At 41.1% G+C, this 25,696-nt stretch overlaps 1 long non-coding RNA gene across 3 annotated transcripts in view; it reads left to right on the top strand.

The window, feature by feature from the left end:
* Positions 1-25,696, top strand: part of LOC133266061 (uncharacterized) — a 232,118-nt gene that overhangs the window by 174,066 nt on the left and 32,356 nt on the right. For all 3 annotated transcript variants that reach the window (XR_009742239.1, XR_009742241.1, XR_009742240.1), the window contains exon 4: positions 15,848-15,928. This is a non-coding gene — a long non-coding RNA (uncharacterized LOC133266061). The remainder of the gene's footprint in view (positions 1-15,847; positions 15,929-25,696) is intronic.

The raw sequence follows: 25,696 nt of genomic DNA, 5'->3' as shown, positions 1-25,696 counted from the left end.
TACATTTATTGTTAGTAGTTGGCAAGAAGCAAAGGCATGGGGAGGAAGGGCTTGTGGCAGCATAAGGCACTGCTGAAAGCTTCAGTGTTTACTTCTGTGCCAACAGTTATTTTACAGCATTTGGAGGGAAATGGCTTCTTTTCACTGCTGCGAACAGATACACTTACTCCGTTGGGATAATAAACTAAAAGTCAAATTCAAAATAGAATGGAAGGCAGGTAGAGTTTAAAAGAAACACTTTTTAAAATAGCAACCCTTCAAATTATCCCTGAGTTACAAATAGACACAGTGTTAATCATCTGCTAATACCAAGAAATGCTTGGGAGGTTGTGCTTTATAACTATGTACAAACCAAGAATGGGGAAGGCAGGAAGATGCTGGAGCAGGCTAGAGGTCCTCCACTGCTGTTGGGAATCCCTCCTGACAGTCGGGCAAGGCACAAATGATCGAATTTGGATAGGTGCACAAAGCATCTAACTGGGAGGCTCATCTCCTTTTCCAGTGAGAAGGATCAAAACTCGTGAGACACTTTCTTCTTTCTTTCTTTCTTTCTTTCTCCCCTTTGCCCAAGCCATTGGAGCGGATCTCAAATCTATATTTCTGTCCTTTAATCCCAAGCTTATTTTTCCAAAATCCAGAGTTATACTCATGAAAGAAGTCCAGGATTTCATCCACAGTTTTTTAAAAAATACTACTTGTGTGAAATTTAGCTGAAAGACCCAGACACAAAACAGCAGCTAATGACTGAAAAGTGATACAGGAGCATCCTTTTGTAATTGTTAGTAAAACCATGTTCTGCACAGTGCTGGAGTTAAAATGTGGTGCTAATCCTGGAATGCATTTGGAAGAAAAGCAACAAGATTAAGGGACTTTTTGCCCTTTGCCCGGGCCCATGTTCCAGTGCTGGAACACAATTGAACCCTCTGGGCATCGTATCAGAGAAGGGTTGGAGAGCACTTGGAGAGTTCAGACGGGGAAACTTCCATTGAGAAAAGGAAGCATGATTAAAGTGATTAACTATGAACCAGTTCAATAGAGTCCTTTAAAGTCCAAGTCTCCCAGCCCTCGGGGTTTCACTTTCCTGCTTTTTTAGTCCTGTAAAGTAATAGTGAATTTGTTTTTTTTTCCTTCCCTGAGGAAGGAAGGGGAAACTTGGCAAGTGGGAGGAGCTTAGAAGGGGGCAGAACCTTTTGCCTTATTGCTCTTGGAAATCTGCCCTGGATATTATAAAGCTTCCTGATGAAATATGCTTTTCACAGTATCACAGTATGCTAGAGATTGGAAGGGACCTCGAAAGATCATCTAGTCCAATCCCCCTGCCGGAGCAGGAACACCTAGATAATGTTACACAGGAATGCGTCCAGGCGGGTTTTGAATGTCTCCAGGGAAGGAGACTCCACAACCTCCCTGGGCAGCCTGTTCCAGTGTTCCGTCACCCTCACTGAGAAGAAGTTTCTTCTCAAGTTTAAGTGGAACCTCTTGTGTTCCAGTTTGTACCCATTACCCCTTGTCCTATCATTGTTTGCCACTGAGTAGAGCCTGGCTCCATCCTCGTGACACTCCCCCTTTATATATTTATATACATTAATAAGGTCACCCCTCAGTCTCCTCTTCTCTAAACTGTAGAGGCCTGCAGTGGCCAGAACCTCCAAAATTATTGTGCTAACATTGCTTCCTAGGCAGGCCTTATTGTTGGCAAGTGTAAGAACGTGTTAGAACTGGCTGGGCGACCTTCAGCTGAGCAGTTCCACTCCTCTGTGCCCCATCCTTGCAAGCTCTGGGTCCTGTTACCAATTCTGAGATAACTGGGCCTTACAAACAGCAGCTTTCTAGAATTGCCTATGCTGCTTTGGGCACTTTAAATGTCCCACAGGGTATTAGAGTTGTGCCTTTCTAAGTTAGTCCTGCAACCTTTGAAATCCTGTCTAGTGGAAATAGGTTTTGGGCTTGAGAGTTCCATAGGAGCATCAAGGGATGTTTGGTGATGATGGCTAAGGTAGCTTAATGCAACGGAGCTATTACCAGTTTATCTCTAATGCTGTTTTTCACTTTGGTGAAGATGTCTTGTCTAGATCTGAACCTCCTCAGTCCATGTTCTGTACAGCTCTTTCGGCCCTGGTTCTGTGTCTTCATCATGCTGTTGTGTGATCCCACTGCTCTGAATGATCAAACATATCACAGTCAATAGTATGCTCATAATAGAGTGGTTAGGGCAGTGCTGTTCCCATCTTACAGATGAGAAATTGCATTTTCTTTTCTGTAATTGGGTCCTCTAAGGTACTGAGATTTGGGCATCTACATGTCTTTTGAGTGTCCAGGTTAGATGGGAATTATGTAGGAGCTCTGATACAGAAAGGAACCAAAGGCAGGTTCCGCAGCCTGCTCCTTCAGGGAGCAGCCTAGCTTGCCTTTGCATCCGAAGTGAAATCAAATAGATCAGTGTGTAAAGTGCTATTTTAAGTAAGAGCATCAAAGGGCTTTGGTATAAAGCCTGTGAAACGTTGCTTCACTTTGTCATACTTATGAATTCTGCTTGCTTGAACGGTATACTTAATACAGGAAACTGTCTTTTGGTGAAAGTAAAAGAAAATACAGGAAAATGGAATCTAATTGTGATTGACAATGCTCAACCTCTCTAGAAGTTTTTCTTTTGACTTATTTCTCTCCCACTCCCTCCCCACTGAAGACACACTGTTGTTCATGCTAGCAAATGCACAGTGTGCAGTGGTTGCTATGGTAATCATTTCTTGTAATGAGTTAGTGTTATAAATGGCTAGGATTTAATAAAGACTTCCCTCAGGACTGTCTTGATCGGTTCAGATTGCCTTCTTTGGGCTATGCCTCCCTGTGAGACACGCCAGGGTGCTGGGCATTCATATGGGGCAGCAGAACCGGACTGGCGGAGGTGTTCATCACTCCTGAACCTCCCAAGCTTTTTGCTAATTCTGTAGAAAACACAAGTCAATGATGCAGAACTTGCTAATGACTTGGGCTGGGAAAATGCATGGTGCTGCTTCCCTCTACTGAGGGCATACGTAGTGTGTCTGTGCAAAGTACAGGATGGATTTGGAGTAGCAACACCATTTTCAGGTTTTCAAATTTGAAAGAATAATGTGATTCCCTTGTGTATATGAGGTCTTTGTACCACTCTAAAGGGGCCAGACACCGTGCAAAAGTGAGTGATGTCTTGATGTGGGCAATTTGCAAACCTCAAATCAGATCTAAAATATGTGCTTTTAGCAACATTTTGTATTCTATGTCTTTATAGAGACTCATTAGAACATGTTACTACAGCAGGTGTCTTTCATAATTGGAATCTTCAAAAATTGTTAATTTTCATTTGGAGGCTGTGAAGAAATACCTGACTTGGTTCAGCGGTCAGGAATGTATTCCTTAATGAAAGGCTGCCAAACAGCAATGAGGCAGTATGTTAGGAACCAGTATACAAGTGCTTGTGATGGTCAGTGTCTGTCAAACATATCGATAAAGGTGACAGGATCAGCCCTTTTATGAGGCTACAAACAGGCTCTTCTGCAGGCTTGCAAAAAGTCTGTTTGGCAGAGAGATTTCAATGTGGTTTATTTTTGGACAATAGTGGACATGGGACCTGGGGGGATGGGGCACAAATGGGGTGTAATGTGTCAAATACAGATAGGGCTCTACTTATACTGTCCTTGGAGCAGTCTGTCTAAAGGTACTGAGTAAGCCGAGATGGGTCCATACCAAAACAGAAGCCTGCAAGCAGCTGCTTCTCTCTGAAGGCACATGAATTATTAGGGGGGTGAATCAAAATCTCACTAGCTGCTGACTGCTGTGGTTGGGGTCTTTCCTGCTCAGGAGGCAAGACCAAACAAGCTGCACAGGTGCCATGTTGAGGTGGTGTGAGGCAATGAACTATTCCAGCATGGGGTACAAACCAGCACCCCAGGCCTCCAGAGCAACCACACTGTAAGTGTGGGTAAAACAGTAGTGTTTGGGTGATATTCAATGTATTGTATGTACTTGACTTGAAATAAAAGTATCTGGGTCATACTTAACCCATTTTTTGGTTATTCCTCAAGCTAAAGCTGAATTTAATACTTGAGCTACTTAATTAGGAAAAATTTGTTTTGGTTTTTTTTCTAGACTTGAAAAACCTTTTCTGAAGTGATTTATTTTATAGCAAGACTGTTTTAAAATTGACATTGTCTGAACAGAGACATTTACATCTCAAGTATTTCAAAGAGACTCCATCAGGATTGCACAGGTCTCTCATCCTGTCTCTCATCTCTGCTAATCTCTGTGCTGTTCCCCTTTTACCAGACGTACCAAGGGTTCTTCTGTGGAGAGTGTTGTTTTTCAGACTGTGCTAATGCACCTTTAATCATTCTACTTCCTCTTTCCCATGCATTTGCTGTGTAGTTCTAGGTGTAATTGCCTCTTCAGATTTTTTTCCGTCTTGCAGTGGCACATTCAGACTCAAATTGTTGTGCTCAGTAGTGCCATTGTCACATTATAACAGGGAATATGCTTCATCATGTGTTGTAAAATGAGTTGAAATATTCAGTAAGGAGCTGAGGGATCATGTTGGGGAAAAACATTCATGTTTTTGCACCAAGCCATTACACTGGAAAAGGACACATTAAAGCTGTCAAAGTGCTTTCAATCTGTAATGCCAGTGTTTCATGTTAACAAGCTGTGGTGCATGAGGCTTTCACTATCCTCCCTTACAAAAGTCTAAGACTTAGATGTTTTTAAATGGACGTTTTTTTTTGTGGATTATGAGTTTGACAGTCACCAGCAGCACACTTTGGTTTCACAATATTAGTAAATTAGATAATATTTGTCTAATCTAATTGTCAGGTCAGGCACTGCCTCTTTTACTGTTGCTGCTGTGTAAGTATGATCTTAGATCTGTCTACATGTTCAAGTAATTCCATGAAAGGTGGCAAAATAATACAGACTGTCTCAATGTTCAGCAGCAGCTCAGTATTTTTCTTTACATGCTGGTCAGAAAAAGGGATGTAATTGCCAGATGGTGAAGGAAACAAGTAGAAATCTACCCAGGGGCAGAAAGACAATGTCGATCTATAAAAAGAAAAAAGGTACCTGTGTACAGCAAGCTGAGAGTTGAATTACAGGAGTGTGACAGTTTGAGTTAAAAAAGCTTCACTGAATTTGTGAAAAGATCTGCTTAAATCATCCTACTATGCTTGTTAGTGCAAACAGCTCTGAAATAGTAACCCCATCTCAGCATATCTTTGTGTCTGTGTAAGAACAACTGTAAGCAGGAAAGTAGAATCTCTGTGTTTAAACCACTTCTGTGGTATTAACCTACTGTTGATAATGGAGTGGAGAACTGTTTCTCTGTTTGAGACATCCACAGGACTCACTTTAGCATAGTCTTCATACAATGCAAGGAAGGTGTTACCTTATCTTCCACTAACAGGTGCCCCCTCTTTGGTTTAATCTTTCATTTGAGTTGCTCCCCCTGGTAAGTTACCTGTTGTTAAACAAAGCTTTGTTGGTAAGTGTACTATCTGATTAAAACCCTAACCAAACAAGAGTACAGGAGCATCTGAAGAAAGACCAGGTTAAAGAATCCTGAGGCACCAACCAAATCATTGATAGCTGAAGAAGACAAAAGGGACAATGCAGGCTTTTTACTGGGAGGTTTGATTCCAGAAAACCTCCTAGCTGATTAGTAACATCTGAAGGCAATGAATAGGGAATAAGGCCTTGGCGCTGAAAGCCTGTGATGTCTGTAGATGTGAGATCAGGAAAGAGAAAGCAAGTTTCCTGGCAAGGAATAAATAGGCCTTTCCTTTGTACTTCTCATGATACTTCTTCAGGGGACGGATGAGCAGGAAGTGGACCCAGAATAAGGATAACAATTAAATGAAGAGATGTGTGTCCTTAGGAATGAGTACTCAAGGCATTAGTAGGTTGGAGAGAATTTCCTGAGGAAAGGATCAGATCTTGGTGGCAGGAGCCACAATTCATTCCAGTTTAACCAGCTAACAGATAAAGAACAAGATCAGAACCAGTAGAAGCAGTGAGATGAATGTGTTTAGTATTGTGGGAAGAATAGCCAGAGGATCAAATGGCAGTGAATCTGTACTGCAGAAAGTAAGCAGAAAAAAAAGAGGAATTCCTGTGGTGGTGTCAGAATGTGAGCTGGAAGAGCAGGGATAATTTTTTTAGATTGTGTCCTGAAGATACATTTGTGGTGATATGAATATAATGTTGACTGCTTAAGTACAGTAGGAAGAATCCCACCCCTGCACATTTGCCTTCCAGGCAAAGCTGAGTGCTGCAGAGTGTGGCACTGATGCTAATGGCAAGGGAATGTGCTACTGATCAGTGACTCTCAAAGGATGGACTATTTGCTACTTTTCTCTTTCCAGTTGTATTCCTTCTGTATAAGACATGTCAGAAGACATCAATCAGCTAGCAAAGAATCCCGCTTGATAGCAATGTAGAACATAAATAATGCCCTCTGCCAAAGCACAGACAATTCTCAAAGTGATGAGAATAAAACAATCCAGAAGTATTAATTGCCTCTTTAAGAGTATAAAATCACTCTGCTGCTTGGAGCAGTGCAGCTCTTGAGGATCTTTAGCTGCTAATGACCACTGGATTCTGAGGGGCTACAATTGTCTTCCCAATTATTTAAGAACCTGAAGCAGTCTCTGAGTGGTGAGTATTAAAAAGAAAATCAAAGCAATGTGCTCTATTGTGCATTAAAATGATTGGTTTATGGTACTGTGTTTTTATGTAACTTAACATTTAGAAAACTAAAGCCAATTGAATAAACAAAAATAATCTGTTTTTTCCTATTTTCAAGTAAAAAAATATTTTGATAATTATTCTGAACAAATCTTTAAGGTGGTTTCTCAGAAATGGGGGTGCACTGTTCTTTTGTTACTCTATGAGATCTAAATTTTCAAAAGCTTGGTTGACTGTGGAGAAAAGCAGTGCTGAAGGGACCTCTGTTCCTGTTTGTACAGACACATGACTGGAAACTGAGGCTGAGCAGGACCACTATTGCTGCTGGATTTCCTTCACTGAATGTTAGTTGTGTGCTGACTGATGATAATAGGTGGTTGTTGAGTAGCTTCCTTGCCTGGGCCCTGGGTATTCCTGCCCATTCCCTCCTGCCCACAGCAGTTACACTCTGGAAAAAGGTTTGTGACCTCCAACTGACTGGCTTATTTATACCCATGTCCAGTAATAGCAATACCAACCATAAACACAAAAGACCACAGAATAATTGAAGGTGAGAGGAACCTTTGGAATCAGGGTTGATTTCAGAGCTTGATAGGATTGCTTACGGCCTTGTCCAGGCAAGTTTTTATTATCTCCAGAGATGGAGACTTCACAGACCTCCTCTGGCACAGGGAGGGGAGAAAGAGGATTCTTTGTTCCATGGCAGTGAGGGGAAGGAGGAGGATTCTCATTTGCCGTGGTTGCATTGGGTGGATCTGTGATTTTTATTTTTTTTTTCCCATGGTATTAATGAGTCTCATAACTGAGGAAAGTCTTGTGCTTTTCCTCTTACATAGGCACTCGTTTCAGAGTCTGGACTCAGTGTTGTATTCACCACAATTTAAGAACTTGGAAGAAGAACATCTTCCCTCCAGACAAGTACCATGTAGTAGACGAGGAGTCTACTGTCTGTCCATCACAAGTGATTGTGATTTGTAACTACCAGTAACTGAGGAAGAAAAAAGTAAAATGAAAACACAGTAGTCAGAGATCTGGTTCATATTTATATAGGTAAGGGTGATTCCGGCTTGAGAAAAGGGTGGTTTGGGAAGGTGGTACAATAAAAATACTCATCCAAAAAAGTACTGAACACTGAGATGTCACTGCATGTAATAAGGTTGAATGTAGTCAGTAATGTTTGACTGTAAAAAGAATTGATGAAGATTTGGTTTTAACCACTTGGCTGGGCTGGTTCAGTACAGTACAGATTTTACATAGCACGGAGTTCGCCTTTCTGTAAGAACAGAGAAGGGGGAACTGCAACTCTCCTGTTTTGTGAAACATCAGCTAGAATAAAAGTGGCCAGTGCTGCACCTGAAGGAGCATTTGTAATCACCCCACATCCAGTTGAGTAATTAGCTGAAATAATTACCAGCCCTGAGATGAATTCACACACTTTTTTGCCTGTGACAGTATCAAGGATAACAGGTGTTGAGAGTGCCTTGAAGGGACAAAGATTAAAGATTATTTCATTATCTGGATTCCTTTAGGCAGAGAAGTCTTGCATTTTATCCTGTCATGCACAGAAAGGTCTGAGCAGCACCTCATTCTCCTCATGCTTTGGCAGTTTTGAAGCTGAGCTTTTGACAGAGAGTGAATATTGTTTAATCTGGGAGAATGCTCTGTCCTTGAGAATTCTGTAAGCTATCTCTGTGTCTGCACAGTCCGATTCCTGCTCAGAGGCCCATGGAAAACTGCAAGTAAGGATGCCGAAAAGACACTGAGCAATGGTTTTCCTTTTAATGCTTTGGATTAATTAGAAAAGAAAGTATTTGAACAGTTACTTTACTTGGAAACTTGCTGATGAAATATTTTGTGTGTTTCCAACTCGTTTTAATATTTGTGAAGTAGCATGGTAAGAAGTGCTCAGTGCTCTGCATTCCCTCATGCGTTTGACATTCATCTGCCTTTGTCTTCAAGAATGGTCATGAATGTATGTTCACAGGCATGGGCTAACAACAAAGGAAAAGCTACACAAGCCCAGTTACAGATGCAAAATTGGACTAAAGATTGCATTGAGATGCTTTCCAGTGAGACAGAGTATTTCTGCTTTCTGCCTTGGTAGCATCAGAAAGCTGTGAAGGTCTGTTGGACACGTGTGAGCAGGTTAAGTTTGAAGAGAGTTCAAGCTGGCTCCTCTTTTCCATTGAGAGAAGCTTCTTCACACCTAATTGTGCTTTTCTCTTCATTTCCTTTAGTAGTTTTGAAGATGCTTTTTTCTTTTTCCCTTCTTTCCATCCATATGGTTACTTAACAAACCCCTTAGATAATTAATTCAGACCATCAATATTCATCGCTGGGTTTAGATTTTCAGTATGGCGATGTGGTAGACTTGCTGGGAAAAGCAATAGGTGAAAAGAAATAGATGAAGCTAAGGATAAATTGAGCATGCAGAACTCATGGATTTTGCCAGGGAATGACCTAAGTGCAAATGGATGGCTTGAAATTTGCAGCACCCACGGGTCTGTGTAAGCTGGAGTTCCTGGTAGTCTCCATGTTCAGGCTGTAAGGAAAATGTTTTGATATTCAGGGAAAAAAAGTGAAAACTTCACAGCACTTCAGCCCAAAAGATCAAAGTCTTGTTTGAATAAAACGATACTGCATTTTGCCTTTCAGGGACTGAGCTGATCTGTCTTCCCTGAGATGGTTCCTCCACCTCTCATGGGACTCTCCCTTCATGTCTGTGGGCTGTGCATCTAGAACATGATTATTTTTTTAAGGAAAGGACAGGTTGTGCAACCCTTTCTTGCAAACATTCTGAACAGTCCCCGTGACTTCCAGTTAGCTGCTTGTTCAAGAGTTTAAGTTATAATTGCTGTTTACAGTCCTAGAACAATGCTGTCTTGAGCTAGGTCAATATGACAGATAAAAAGAAACCTTTAGAACGTATATTTTCTGAATAACTAGGGAATTAGAATAACATGTAGAACCCTACCATTGGTTAAGGAAAACAGAGGGAAAGACACTGTAGACACTGTATTTGAAATAAATTATGGTAAGTTCACATGCTGCTTATTTACAGAGGCTCCTGTGAGAGAATGGAGATACTTGATGTGTAGTTGGAATGAACCTAGATAATACTGAGCATTTGTAACACAGTTTAGAAGTCAAACAGTTTAATACTGCTGAGGAAGTTAGAGATACTTCTTAAAAGGTGGAGAAGACATGTCTAATCCTTCCAGGCTTCCTGTCAGAGCTGGGGTACTTGAGGGTACCTGACGCAGTGCAGTTTTCATGCCTACATGCACTGAGGGAAAGTGGAAATATTTTTCCACTCCATCAATGGAAAATAGTTATATGTAACTTGGAAAGTCCCAAACCCTCTTAGTGACCTTGCCAAATCCCCTTTCTTAAGGATTCACAAAGCACTAAACCAGATAGGAGATGCTGAGGTTGAGGCAGAGTGCCAAGGGGAAGCAGTGACTGCAACTCTGGGTTGAGCACTGACAGGGCGCTCCGAGCCGTCCCTGTGGGTACCAGTACGGCACCCGCTGCCCTGCCTGCCAGGGTGCTCCTAGGAGACAGGGAGCTCACGTGCTGTGCTCTGCTTGGTACCGCGTGTCACATCTAACATCTGCTTCTCAGCCATTGCAGAAACACACAATGCAGATGTCTTTTAAGAAGGAAATTGAGCATGCAAAGAATTAAGATAGTGTGTCAATGAGACTGAAGCTATTTTGAATAAGAACAAACACCCTCAGGCTTTTGGGATTTTAGTACAGGATTTTGAAAAGAAAATCAAAAGGGGAAAAGTAAATGCTGGGTTTGCAGCTATTGACACTTCAATTTCCATTTAACAGCAGCAATATCAATTGGGTGTTTCACACAGCATGATGTCCTTCCCAAGATAAGCACTTGCTCTTGGAATGTGGAATCAGACCTTTTGCATTGAACTGCAGGAAATGCAGGAAAGTTGGTCTCATTCCGGTAGCAGTAACTACAGTTCCAGAGTCTTTGCCTTTACTGTACCTGATCTTAACCTGCAGTTACACAAGAAAGGAATGACCAAGGAACTCATTAGCTGGCAACTTGACTTAAGCTAAGAGTGCCTGATGCTTTTTGTGCAAGTGCAGTGTAATGCATGAAACTTTCGTCATCTGTGATTTATGTTTACCTTTTACAAATATGCAGAATGGTGAAAATTATCAGCTTTTTTTACCCTGATCACTAACAAAAGATTTTATAAAGCTACTAAGGATTAATAATATAGGGTATTTGCAGGTTTTCAATGAAAAAGCCTTTTCTCTAGGTAAGCGCCCTACTTGGTTTTACCTTATGGTGTTTTTCTTCAGTATGTAAATGCTTCCACCAAAGGACATGGGCTGATTTCTCCACGCATTAGAAAATGTTGTATGCAGACAGGTGATACTCTGTGTAATACTGTGTGTGTAACATTAATACAACAGAGTCACAAACAGGGACTTTTATACCACTCCAGTACATCTAGAGAATTTAGCAGCTTGTTGAGGAATCCACATCAAGTTGTTTCTAGGACTTGACTCAAATATTGTGATTTCATTTGATGTCTGGTAGCTCTGATGTCACACAAAGTAACTAGAATACTTTTAACTGTATTTCAAAATGTGAGTGGTGGTTTTCTTCCTTATGTTCTTCAAGGTGCCTTGGGGAATGCCTTTCAGCTTTAAGCTGGTTCAATCTTGGGGGCCAGGAAACTGAAAGAAGGGAAGAGAAGCTGGAACTCATTGGGGTTGCCCCTTCTCCATCCCTTTGGGTTGAGCATTGTTAGTCTGGGCTTGGAGCAACAGGAAGAAAAGGAAGAGGAAGTACTGGCAACCCTTCTTAGCAGAGATGGTGCAGTGCCGAGGAGAGTGAGACTCATTGGAGGGGAGCTTTGCTTTGCAGGCGCTTCGGGGAACAGCTGGTATTTGAACAGCTACTTTGAGAAGTCGGGTCAAATGACATAGAACATGGTCATGATGGTGCTGTTTGTGAAATGCTAAAACCGTGTCCATAAACAGTGCACACCTATATACACATTTTAAAGTTAAGTTTCTTCCTTGTCACTGTTGGGCATCTTGCTATAAAAAGAAGATTGCAACAAATGAGTCCAGATTTCAGCAACATCCTGAAGTCTCAGGATAGTGCTGGAGCATCTGCCTATCTGTAAATGCTTCACTGACCTAGGACCAGTTGTGAAAAAAATCCTCAAGCTTGGTGATGTTCCAGAAACCAGAACATACTGTAATTTTGTAGCTCATGTTGGAAGAGAAGTGTGACATGAGATAAACAGAAGTTGCAAACTGCAGTGGCTTAGTTCATGGTGTCTAATATGGTCCTAATTAAAGTTGTATTCTAGCAGAAGCTTGTCTAGTCAAGCAGAGATTCTAGTTCCTGTGCACCTTTCTCCCAGTGGAACAAACAGACTAAGTGCAATTAGCAATAAATAGATTACTGAACAATGGCTAGAAATGTTCAGTTTGCAATGTGGAAGCATGTTTCCATGCCGTGCAAGCAGGTGGCATCTGTGGAGCTGGCACCTGAACCCTCTCAGAGGCTGGGACTTAGCTGTTTGTGAATATTTGCGTATGTGATCATGGGAGAGTCTCCTGAATTGAGGGGGTATTTTTTTCATAAGGAACTATCTGGAAGGAAGTATGTGCTGTATGATGGAACTCTTGATTCAGTCTGAACGGGTATGATGGAACTCTTGATTCAGTCTGAACGGACAACAGCTTTTCAATCTCGGGCACAGGATCCTGGGAGACCCATCATGGTAACTATCCTACATGACTGGTCAGTGTGCTTGTTTGGGCTGTCTCTTTACATACAGTTTGTAATATCATTATTGGTATTATCATAGGGTATCATTATTTTATAATACATTACTGAAAGGGCCTATTGAAAAGCTAAGCATAGTTGGTGTAAATACTTTTAAATAAAATCTAGGGAATAGTTTAAGTTATGCAAAGCTTGGCCATTTTAAAGAGAGGTATGAGTCTTTTGATGAATAGGAAATGTGTTAGGAAATTCTGATTAATTATTAATCTATTGAAAAAGGAGCTAGAAAGATTAATATTTTATATCACAGAGATATATTTATATAAAATAATTTTGTAGTTGTTAGTTAGCTGGTTACAGTATGGCTTCAAACAGTCTACAGAAACAAGTGAATCCTCCTTTATCTCAAATATAATTAGCCATTTAAATGTCTTAGGTCAATTTATTAACACTTTATTCATCAGGGTGTAACTTTTATTAGGCTTTATTGCTATCAGAAATTATATCCTACACAAATACAATAGAGATTTAAATGTTCTGTAGAATGAGCCAATGCTTCCTGACTTTATTGCACAGTATTGTAATGAACCTTGACCAGCTGTAGATTTGATAAGTGTAAAATATTACTGCTTGTTGCTAATTTTGTTCCTTTTTAATGACTGATAATCCATGTCGATTTAGTGTGATAGTCACAATCCAATACTGTTTTCCTGCTATAAATGTGATTGTAACAGGAGCTATTAAGTGTGTCTGCATAATAAAATTAGTCAGGGAAGCTCTGTATATTGTTTCCAGGTCTTTGGATTTTCATTATAGTAGTGGAACTTGTTAGACTATAAAAGCTGATGGTTGCCAGCTCAGACAGGCTCTTTTCTACTTCTCTGCCAAGCAAAGGGTAATGATGCTGCACTAAGAAGTCTGTTCTCACTGTTCTGGAACATTCTTCATACATAAACATAGGGTCCTATCATTTTGGGGAGAGTGTGAAAGGTGTCATAGGGGCTGAAGAGAGGAAATGCATCTGGCAGCAAAGTATTACTACTGTGTGGAGACAAACTTGGCGGCTGTCTGTCGAACTGGTAGAGGCGGTCATGACATCTCTCAATAATCCTGCAACACTGATAAATCAAATGATCGTATTCCTCAGGATGCCAAAGTGTATGACAGGATCCTAGGGAGGAAGCCTAGCAGAGCCTCTCCTTTCCTGTAACACTCTCTCCAGCAGTGTACTGCACCTCTAGATACTGAACTCTTGCATTAGAATAACTGTAGCAAACACATCCTTGAGACTTGCTTTTGGTCTTGTTTGATCTTGCCCAGTCTGAAGACCTCTGTTTTAGTTCTTGGGCTTCTAGGTTTGAAGCGGACATACTTATATAAGAATGGATGAAATCCCAACTGTGAGAATAATCCACAAGCAGATGCAGCATCTTAATGTAGATATTTTAAATTTATTTATTTATTTTAGTGAATAGTTCTGTGATCTCTACTGGTACCTTGGCAGAATAGTAACAAAGAGCTGTACACTGAGCTGTGCTGACCATTGGGGAAGAACAAGAAATACTTTTGCACATACACCGCGATTGTTTGCTAAACACTGGCTTAGCAGTTTACAGGGGGTAATTTATAACTTTACACTCACAGAATAATACTTCATAGCTTTCAATACAAGGTAGGAGTAAATCTAAGGATCTGTAACCTCCTACATTATTTATTTCCAGTAGTTCCCCCAACACTTGGAAAAGCTCCCCAAGTAAAAGAGAACGTAAAAAGCGAGCTGACAAATGTAACTGTTTTAGCCTCAATTTATTGTAGCATCTTTGCATTTTGGCTGCACAGTAGAAGCTGAGGCCCTTCTGACTTGGAGTTTATTCTTACAGGGAGCTTTGAATAATGCAGATGACATTTAGTCTTGATATATGAGGGAGCATTCAGATGTTCTCCCCATATGCCAGCAATTTCTGTGACGGCTTTCAATGCATAGTGTAACACAACGAAACCGTGATATTGATTTAGGATCAGCCTTTCTGCAGAGATCTTCAGGCTGCCGGTAGGGATGAGATATACTCCTTTGTGGAGGACTTCTCAACTATTTCTAGGATTCAAAGGGGTTTCTGCTTTGCTGGCTCAATTCTCTGTCCAGCACTACTGGAATGAGGCTCTGTGCTGCAGTTTGGGGGAATTATGGCTCCTACAGGGCTGCTTCATGCTGGAGGACAAAACGCAGAGAGCCTAGTCAACATGTAGTAGGCACCTGAAATCTGGCTAGCATCAGTGGGAGGTGAAGAGGGTAGTCAGTGTCCCTGCACATAAGTGCACCTATCTCTAATGGGGCTATTTCATCAGCATTCCTAGGGGACTTTGTGTGAGAAGTCCGGTAACTGGCTCCTTTATGCCTCTAGAGCAAAACGTATTTTGAGTGGGGAAGAGACATTCCCTCTGCTCAACTCCATGAAGAAAAGGGTCATAGTCACTTCACCAGTTTATAACCAGTTCAAGTAAGTGGAATAATTTCCTAGTGCCCTGTTCAATTCTTTGCCAGATGAAGATGTCCCATATAGATTTAACTCTGGTCTTTTGCTCTAGCTCAGCAAGAACACTAATACAAAAGGTATTCCTTGCAAATAAACACTGGACAGACACAAAGAAACACTGTGTAAAACCTAAGCCATGCAATGAGCTTCAGAAAGATTGGATCCACAGATGTGCTGACTGAAGTTTAAGAGGCAACTTAACAGATGTACAAAGCTGTAGATCAGAGGGGATATAAAACAGTTAAACTTGCTTAAAGGCACAATGTGTCACAATCTAACGATTACATGCATCCTAAGCCCGACAGAAGAGGGAACATACGCTCAGCTATGTGCTCTTGGCTGTAGGCATGCCAAGAAGATTATAAAAATGCCATGCTGTGATATGTTGCCCTCCTGCCTGAAAGGCTACCATTAAGCTGCTTATTTACTGCACCTATTCAGGCAGCAGTGCGGTTCAGAGTGCTACCTGTCTTCTCGTTGGATAAATTAGTTGTGGATATCACAGGATTATTGCTGCCTATTGTCAGTCTGGTGAAGGTGGGAAGAGATGAAAGACACTGATCTGACCTTGTAATGTTTTGTGTAAAATAAGAGGTGCTTTTTCTTCATAGTGAGTGTCACAGTTGATCTTGGTAGGACTGATTGTGATAGCAAGTTTGGAGCTAAATTAAAAAGCCTAACATACTAATGAAGGCAAAAATTTTGTCTCGGTCATATATATATATATCTCTATCTATATATATATAAAGGGAGGAAGATGGAGGGGGCAAGGATATGGAGGTGTGGAGGGAAGTGTGTGTCACTAGAGCTTTGTACTCTCTTTCCAGCTTTGTAAATCAGCGCTGTTTGAAATGAAAGCTTCAAGAGGACATGCAGGAAAACTTGGCCACCCCCTCAACTCAACACAGGTTTTTATAGAAATTGTTTTGCCCTCATATTTTTCTGATATCTGGAGCTGTGAACTTTAAATTAGTGATAACAGCAATTGACAAGTCCAGCATTAAAAACTAAACCATGCAGCCCTACAGGCTTAATTATGAAGTGAGCAGGAGGGTAGACACAGAAAATCCTGTCTCAAAATTTTACCTCACATAATATAAATAAAAGATTATGTCTTCCACTGGTAGGCTATAGATCAAAAAGATAATATGAAATGACTGCCCTGTGTTTATTTTGCCTTTATTATGTGTATACATAAACTATACATTTCTCATTTTCTTCTGTTTTCAGCTATACACAGAGACACTTAGATATAGATATAACTATTTATATGTAGCTATAAACGAGTATCTGTCGTTGTTTTTACATGTTCATAAATCATTAGAAAGATACTTTTTCGTTGTAAAAATGTAAAAATAGAAAATATTGTTGGGAAGCATTCTAATTGCTAATATGGTGAGTTTAAATGACAAATAATGTGATTGGAACTGATTTTAGAAATGGTGACTCTGAAGATAAGGGTGTTTTAGATGATCACTAAGTATGAGACACTAGTAATGACAGTGTTCATTGCACAGGTGTAATCATGTCATAATACAGCCACGTATCTTCAACACTCGGGTACTAGTTGTGCTGAACTGATGAGTTTTGTTGCTGTTTTAAACAATCTCTCCTTGTTAAGCTTGGACAAGGCATCAGAAGAGGGTTTTCTGTTTCCTGAGGAACCGTGACTTACTCAAACCATTTTACATGGCTTCAGTGCAGCACATGATTGTCCATAGGTTGAATTTTAGTGGCAGCAGTCAATAAGTATGTTTTTGTTGCTGGTTACACCAAAACATGCCTATAGGCTGTGTCAGGATATCTGATGTGAAGACTGGAAATGGTCTGAATTTCCAGCTAAACATTTTTAATTACTGGCAAAAAAAGGAGGAGGAAAGAATGTGACAGAGACAGGCACAACTTTCTCTTTCTTTCATTGAGCTACTTGATGATTTACAAATGCCAGTATAAAACCCTCCAGAACAGCAGCTGATGCACAGCCAATGCATCTTGTCACATTAAAAGGGGCTTTCTTGTGGCAGGAAATTAGGCTCACAGGAGGAGTCGAGAAATACACCACCTTTTATTAAGCACTCATGAAAACTAAACTTTGCTATTTTTCCATGTTGCATCTTGGAATATGCAGTGCCCTCAGTGATGGGATTGTCAGGACAGTGTCAGGCTGTAATATGCAGCATTGTTCTAACAACATAGTGCCCTGCTTCCTTATTTACTTGCCCATAACTTAGGAGCATTTCATACAATGCTTAAGTTTGTGCAAGTAGCCCTGCAAGCACCAGTCGGACGATGGCTGAAGCTGAGCTTGTCTGATCCTGGCTTACAGCACTGAGCCCTCTTGGAGGGGTATTTTAACTGGCAATTATTGTATTTGATTATGATCAATCAGGATGAAAATTGACTTGACTCCTTAAAGTCTAAGTCTCTTTATATCATTATTAGCCCTGCGTTTTCTTCTTTGTCCCTCCCTCTCAGGCAGCCTCCACCACATGCATTTGCTGGATAACGATAGCCCTTCGGAGAAATTAAAGGAAAATGTCTGTCCTGGTTTTGCTAACAGCCCTAAAATGAATTTAGTACAGAAAACTGTCATGGTTCAAACCCAGCTGGTAACTCAGAACCAAGCAGCCGCTTGCTCACTCCCTTCTTCCCCCCAGCTCCCAGAGGGATGGAGAGGAAAATCGAAAGAATGTAAGTTCCATGGGCTGAGACCAGAACAGTCCAGTAACTAGGGTATAACACAAACCACTGCTGCTACCACCAATAACCATAATGATAAGGGAAATAACAAGGGGAGAGAATACAATTGCTCATGTGCCGACTGATACTCAGCCAGATGAGAGCAGCAATCTGGGCCTTCTAGGTAACTCCCCCCAGTTTATATACTGGGCATGATGTGCTGTGGTATGGAATACCCCTTTGGGTAGCTCAGGTCAGGTGTCCTGTCTCTGCTTCCTCCCAGCTTCCTGTGCCCCTCCTTACTGGCAGAGCATGAGACTGAAAAGTCCTTGATCAGAGTAAACATTTTTAGCAACAACTAAATACATCAGTGTGTTATCAGCCCTGTTCTCAGGCTAAAGCCGAAAACAAAGCACTGCAGAAGCTACTAAGAAGGAGAAAAATAACTGTTACAGCTGAACCCAGGACAGTATCCACCCCTTATTCCATACGATTGACCTCATGCTCAGATCCTATATATTTCAATGTACCATCACTTTTTGTTTCATATATACATATATATATCTGTATCTCCACACAGAAAGATATCATTCCTTAGTCCATGGACCATCCCTATACAGTTGCTGGATTCATTCAGTCCATGTTGTCAGGCTCTATCTCTTGTAACAGTCTTTCAAGGGAGGAGGGACTGTGTACAGTATTGGATTGTTGCCTGCTGACGACACCACTGAACTTGTCTGGTCACTGCTGAGCTCATCTGGTTTCATCATTCTTTGTTGGGATGATGGTTGGGAAACCAGGGCCAGTCAGTGGTGACCTGAGGACAGTTCTGCTGCTGTCAGCTTTTCCCATGACTTTATTCTCCACTAATGATCATGACAGCATATATCTTCTTTTCAAAATCTAGAATGGCAGAAGTGAGCATCTAGCTGATGTGCTATAAAAGTGCTACGTAGCAGGCAACAGCATATAATTGAGTTCATTGGCTGTTTTCCCCCAAAATTGAATCCCCTTGAGGTACATGTTGGACTCCCCCATCTTCCCGCATGACCCACCAAGTATATCCAGGTCCCTGAGCAAAAGCAGTCCCACGAGTGGGTTTGCCTTTACCTGAAGCAGGAATAACCCAGACTGTCTTCCCCAGCAAATTGTTTACATGCACCACAGGAGCTCTGTCCCCCTCTATGGTACGTAACAGTTCTTACTGGGCTGGGCCAGCCCTGTTGGCAGATCCCCTGGTGTTGACTGTACTGCAGGCTGAAATTGGCAACATAAGGGTGAGTTAGTTTTAGCCCGGTGGGCCCATGACACCTCAGGCCATCAAGGCAGAGATGCAGCATATAGATGGGCTCATGATCAGGGGGTGGGCTTAACAATGGACACTATTGCCCAGGTTATTATAAAAACATGGTATTGTTTTAATTTGTCATTTTCCATTATGTTTGGAGTTGCTAATCTTTCCAAGATGTGTAAGATTAATGTTGCTTTGTCATGGTAATACATGAGGATCAGAAAAAGAAGCAGCAGCAAAAGTGCCGACTGTAATGACCTTTATTCCTGCAAACACTGCTGGTCTGGAGCTGAAACCAGTGCCTGTTACATGCTGGCACAGACAGATAGGGGTATCCCCTCCTGTCTGGAGTGCAATGGTGCCTTCTCTCTGCAGTTGCTGTTCTTCCCCAGTCTTTAATCTTTGGGGAGGATGATGTGGGAATAAGCACAGCTACATCACAGCAGATATCCCACTTGTCTCTATGGTAATAAGACTCCACAGCCAAGTTATTAATTCCCTAAACCAGCTGCTGTGCACCAGGCCTGCTTTGTGTGGACTGAAATGATGATACAGTTGTGAAAGCAGCTCATGTTCACTTGTTCAGCTGCTCCAGGTAGAAGGCTTCTAAGCACTGCTGTATAGCTCGAATGCAGTTCAGAAATTCATGAAGTCTGCTTGTTTCATGACAATGAATGAACAGTGCATAAATAAATCTCTGGAAATGATAAGATTTGACTTGCAGCAGTACAGATGTGTCTTTAGGCGTCACAGCTTTTCTTCTTTTGGAAACTATGAATTTAAGGAAGTTATTTGGCTTAAATAAAAAGGAACAAAAGTCAGGAAGAAGGTGGCATATGCACTTGTGTTATCTCTCATGGAAGGACCTAAATCACTGCATTTGCAATTAATGGTAATCACTGGCAAATCTGCCTTAAATGTGTAATTAATCCTAAGCATGTAAGTAGTCTGACTGATGTAAATGGAACTGCTCAGGCACTCATGCACCCACATGCACAAAATTAGTCAGGCACTTGGCTTCTCCAATAGGGCTGAGTGGAAATGCAGAACTCTTCTGCTAAATTGCCATGGGCTCAAGAGAATCCTGCAGTTTAATTACCTTCAACCAGGGTTAAAGAGGAATGGAAATACCCTTTTGTGCCAGAGAAATCCATCCAGATGTCATTTGTAACGGCAGGAATGACTAACTCAAGGGAGCAAGCAGAGGTGAGGTTTTGTTGCATGGCAGTTACTTGTAAAGCCAAACTAGGGTATTAGTGGAAGCCCAGGGTAGTTAGCTCAGGAGGAGGATGAGATTGTTCGTTCAGATTTAGAGATGTCTTTCTGTTGGAAAGCGTGGAGGGGAAAATTACCTAGGTCACATCAGTGAGAGTGGGAATCATTTGGGGAGACTTTGAGTACTGCGACACTAGCAGGAAAGATTTAAGTAGACTTCTCATGTGTACTAGTTGCCTGTGTCATCAATTGGATGTGCATCCCAGAATAAAGGGTAGTGGAAATGGGGAAGGGTGGAAGAAGTCCCAGAGCTTTATAGACTAGAACAAAGGTAGAACTGGATCCTGTGAAAAACCAGGTTAATGGGTGAGCAGAAGGGTTAGGAAGCGTGGCTGGAAGTATTGCAGCACCGAGTCCCAAACCTGCTAAATAAATTGCGAGAGCACAGGTGCCAGCATTCTTTGTTTATTGTAACTGACTGAGGAAAATGCTTTCAGAAAGAAGAATATACTTGTTAAGGGGAAATAGTGATCAGCAATTAAAAACTGATTAAGAGAATTGGAATTTGGTGTTGGTTTGGTGTGTGATAATTCCACAAAAATTTGTGCCAAATTCTGCCAACACTACCATGGCTAATTAAAACATAAAGTTATTGCTTTGTCACTGTATTTGACAGTTAAACCTGGAGACCATTTTTGTGCTATTGATACACTGTATTAGCCATTACTTTCTATATAAATCTGTTCCGTGTCTTTTATGATGTTAAAAATGTAAGTGCTGATCTTCAGTTAGATCTGTGGTTAGTGCTTCACAAAGCTTGTGATTCTGGTGGAACAGTCAGTGCTGATGAGGGACTCGACCACTGCAAGGTAATGTACACTTGAAAAATAAAAGTAGTTGTGATACTGAGCTGAAGAATATGCACAGATTCAGCCTCCTTTGAAGGAAGCTCTATGGGGCTTTGCTGCATAGAACATCGTTCTCCAAAACCTAGTTAAGTGAGTTAATATATATATATATATATATATATATATATACAAATACAGCATTTTTTACTTCATTTCTTTTTATTTGCTTGTTTGCAGAGGATGAGTTCCTGTAACCTCCACAAAAGACATTTGAGATATTTAGGTCTTACAGAATCCAGAGGGTACCTGCAGTTGTTTACAACAGCGTTACTTTATCCTGCTTTGTGTTAACCAGCATTTAGCTCAGTCCTGGGCCATAACCGTTTTTTCCATTGCTTGGAGCTTTGAGCAAGCAAGTATTTTTGACGGGAAGCTTTGCAAACCTTGGCAAGTGCTACGGTTCCTCTCACAGTGTCCCACAGATGGCATGTGGTGCCTGGGAATGCCTTGTGCGGCTCTGGTCCCAGTCCAGAAAAGTGTAGACAGAGATGAGGAAAATACCTTGCCCATGAACTGTGAGATAAATCGGTCTGATTTGTTGATGTGACTTCTCTAGGACTTACCCAGGCAATGCAGGTCTGGTTTGCTAAGGTACTGTGTGAGCTTTGTCCTTCTGGCAGTGCAGGTCCAGGGATGCTGTTAGGCAGAGCAGTGCAGCGCAGTGGTACGTGTCCAGAAAGAAAAATGGTGCTCTGAGGTCAGCATGGCTGCAGCCTGCTGATGCTTTGTCAATATTGTATTGGCAATCCAGTTACCATAAAGAACAAGGACATTATGTAGCTGTTAGGGGCTAGGAAATGGATTGTTTACTATGTTACATGCCATCAATCTGCTCAGTGAGTAAACCTGAGCTCTGGCTGACTGACATAATTTCTCTCAAAAGCCCCAAGTGTCTTATGTTGCCTTATATTTATTTAGATTGAATTAGACTTTTTTTAATGTGAAAGATTTTAGAACATGAAACCAGTTTTAAAACTTACATTGTTTTAATTCTAATCATAGTAATTAAACTGACATGATTAAAAAAATGAATAGAAAAGCTGGTGCAGGAAGGCCATACCCAGTGAACGTGCTCATTGTGAATTCAATTCAGATTGCAAAGGATGACTTCTTTATTAAGGTATTTACCAGTAATAATACAAATAGATGACATTTAACTAATAAAGGTTAGTTTCTTTGAAATATTCTTCTTTGTGTTTGCAGTGTATCTGCAGACAAAATGTATTTTGTACTTCATCTTGTTCAGCATTCTACAATACTAGACCAAGTCTCTCATATTCCCAGTGTTTGCTTTGGTTTTGGTTTAGGATTTAATGGAAGGTGGTCAAATGGGGATGGAAATGTCCTCCTGACATACAGAGATTGTTCTTTTGAGTTTTAGCTGCAGGGGAGTGGAGCGAATAGGAAATTTGCTGTTACAGTCATGGAAGCTTTCCTGAATACGCTATCATGGGTCAGGAATCTGAATATCCAGGCAGCTTTGGGGCTGGAACATTTTATTGTTTGCAACCATTTGCCACCGTAGCTTTCTCTTCATTTTAGTCCTCGTGTGGCAAGTCATGAGCTGTACTTTAAAGTCTGCCCAGCCTAGTCCCTCTCTGTGGTCAGACAGCAGGCATGCAGATGTTGTTTGGGGTGGGAGAGTGCCTCTGTGTGTAGGCAGCAGCTGTCTTTGAGCCACTTGAGCTGGAAGTGGACATGAAAACTACCTTCACAGAGGAGAGCGAGGCACTCCCGTGGTGTAAAGCTGGCCGCACTTCCCTAAACACATCCCTTATTGGTATTCGATCTTAAAAAATGTCTTTCATTAACAATATAATTTGACGAAGTGGGTAATTGACTTGCGTTTGATTAAGGCTGATTCTGTTGGATTAACATGATTAATAGGTAAAATTATAATCCAAGAGAAAGCAGCGCAAAAGGTGACTCAAGTCCTGGCTCATATTAAGATACTACATTTAAAAAAGATTGATATGGTAGAAAAATATTCATTTCACAGTCGTGCTGTCCCCTTACAGACACTGATGTAATTCCCAAGAACTTTGTAGCCAGAATCAGGGCCGTTCCAAAGGCCTTTGAGGTTGATGAGAGTTGTTATGCCAGAAGTGTGTCTGTGATAAAACTCCGCACCTACAATGTAAATATTCACTGCTGCCATATTGATAACAGCAAAATGCTGTGGTACTACTAGGAGAACTTGTTCTGGACCTCAGGGGGGTCAAAAATAGCTTAATAGGCTTACAGTTGAAAAAACAGATCCAAAGAAGAGCCTCTCAGTTCTGAGACTGTCACATAGTACAGGGACATTCCACATTGCGTTTCACTGTATGTCTGTTAGGAAGATAACTTAAAACTTGGTGTGAAGTTTGACCCCTGATACCCAGGGTACCGCATTGACTCAGAATAAAAGAAAAAATCCGGTATTAAAACTATAGTTTTCCCTTTGAGAGAGCAAGAAAAGATCATAGCAACCTCATCTTAAGATAACTGTAAAGATGGAGGTAAACCATTGAAGTTCCACTGTCCCAAGTTGGACTTGTCCGCATAATGCACGTATGTGGCTTGTACTTGTCTAACAGTGAAATGAATTAATTCCTGTTTGCCTGGCAGCTAGAGGACTCCTTTACTGAAGCTGAAAACTTCCCTGCCAACCATGGCAAATATGTTTTACTGGCTCCTTTTAGGTGTGACAAGCCAATGGTGGCCCATGTGTGGTGCCTAAAAGTAATTGTTACTTGAAATGCATGAAACGGCCCACTGGATGGGTTATATAGGCAACTAGTTACATTCTGATATTGGAATCTGATCTAAAGGTAATGTTTTCCATCAACCTCTGTTGTATTTCAAAAGGACACAATCAGTGCAAATAACCAACCCTACAGTTAACCTGTCTCGATCGGCAACTTGTCAGTGATTAGAGCAGCACTTCATTTGCTACTGAAGTGAGTGTGTGCTGGTAGGCACTGTGTTCTTGGAAACAAAAAATTGTCTGCCAGGCTGAAAGTACAGGGAAAACGTTAGCAGTAAATCCTCACTCTGGGATGATATAGTTTCACATTTAATTTGTAATAGACATTGCTTTCATTGAGGCTTCTGTAAGATAAGAAGAAACAGATGAATTCGAGACTTTAAGAATTTTATCTCAGGAAGATGTAAAATCCTTAAGACATCTTCAGCATTATCTCATGATTCGCTAAAACAAATTCTGAGTCTGGCAAAATGTACTGAGCACCTCAACAAGTGCAAAGTTGAGGGATCCAGTTCACTGTGGAACCCATCCAGGGAGCCTCTGTGTGTTTAAAGTCACCATTTTCAGACTAGTCAAGTGGGGGGGGGGGTGATGATGCTGAAGCAGTGTGGAAAAGCTGTCACTACATGATAATTTTCCCATTGCTTGGCTTACAGTATCCCAAATACACAGACAAATTAGAATCTGGTTTTTGCCTAGAGAAGTTCTTGTGCTCCTAAGTTCTCATGCTCCTTTTTAGGAGTACAAAAAGACTGCCTGATAGGTTCCAGTAGGTGCCAAATGATTCAGTAGTGAAATATGGCTGTGTTTAATGTCATCTAGACTGTTCCAGAAGTACAAAAGGAGTTATTGTGCCACTGACACAACCTACAGAAAATCTGGAGCAGGCTGGAAGTGATGATGGTAACTCCACAGAGGTTACCTGGGCAAATGGCACAGGTCCCACAGCAGGAAACAGCTGCTGCTTTTTTCCCCTTGTTTTTTAATTGTTCTTTTTTTCCAATGCAAGAGCAGCTCAGATGCAGTGCTGAGGAGGAATGGGCTCGCTAACGTTTATTAATTGAGGCTAAAGTAATTCCTGACATTTAGAGGCTGCTGTGTCTAGTAGACTGGATTTATAAACATTGAAAAGTGGCATTTCGGAAGTGGCATGAACGGTGCTCCATTCCTTTAGGATAGCTTCTGCTGATGGGAGAACCAGCTGCCAGCATACTGAGATCTAGAGTTTAAAGAGACACCAAAAGGAGAATAGTTACTGTTGTTAGGATCATTCTTGTTCAGTTTTAGACATGTCTAGGTCCTATGTGTATACATAGTCATATGTATAATATTTGCCTATTAGAAGAAGAAAAGTCTCATTTCACTGCCAAGCTTGTTAGAAATCTCTTCAACTGCTGGCGTGTGATACTGATAGTAGATACTGCCAAAGGTAATAAACTCTGTGTCTGGGAACAGCTTTAGCACTGGACATGGAAGAGTTGAGCTGGTCTCTTGGTCAGTCAGTTAATAAAACTGAACAAATTGCTAACATGCAGCAGGTGCATTTTCAGTGAGGTCGCTGTTATTTCCTGGGTACCCTGAATCTCGGTGTGTGTTTCCCCTATGAACATCTTCACTGATTATGCAGCGTACTTGTCAAGGCAAACTCTAAACTACAAGCTGTGCACAAATCCAGTTTCTTGAATGCAAACTGGAGGAAAACATAAGAAAAAAGGAAGAATATGTTGCTTTCAGTGGCAGTGAACATAGGCAGGACATTTCATAACTTCATACTGTTAATTTGAAACCACTTGCTCAGCTTACTGCAGAAAGTATTCAGTTTTCAGTGACCTTA

Source organism: Pezoporus flaviventris, unplaced genomic scaffold (genome assembly GCF_033815535.1).
Source record: "Pezoporus flaviventris isolate CSIRO_AGI_PZ_B2104156 unplaced genomic scaffold, CSIRO_AGI_Pfla_v1 ptg000006l, whole genome shotgun sequence".
Lineage (NCBI taxonomy): Eukaryota > Metazoa > Chordata > Aves > Psittaciformes > Psittacidae > Pezoporus > Pezoporus flaviventris.
This window is presented reverse-complemented; position numbering and strand designations above follow the sequence as displayed.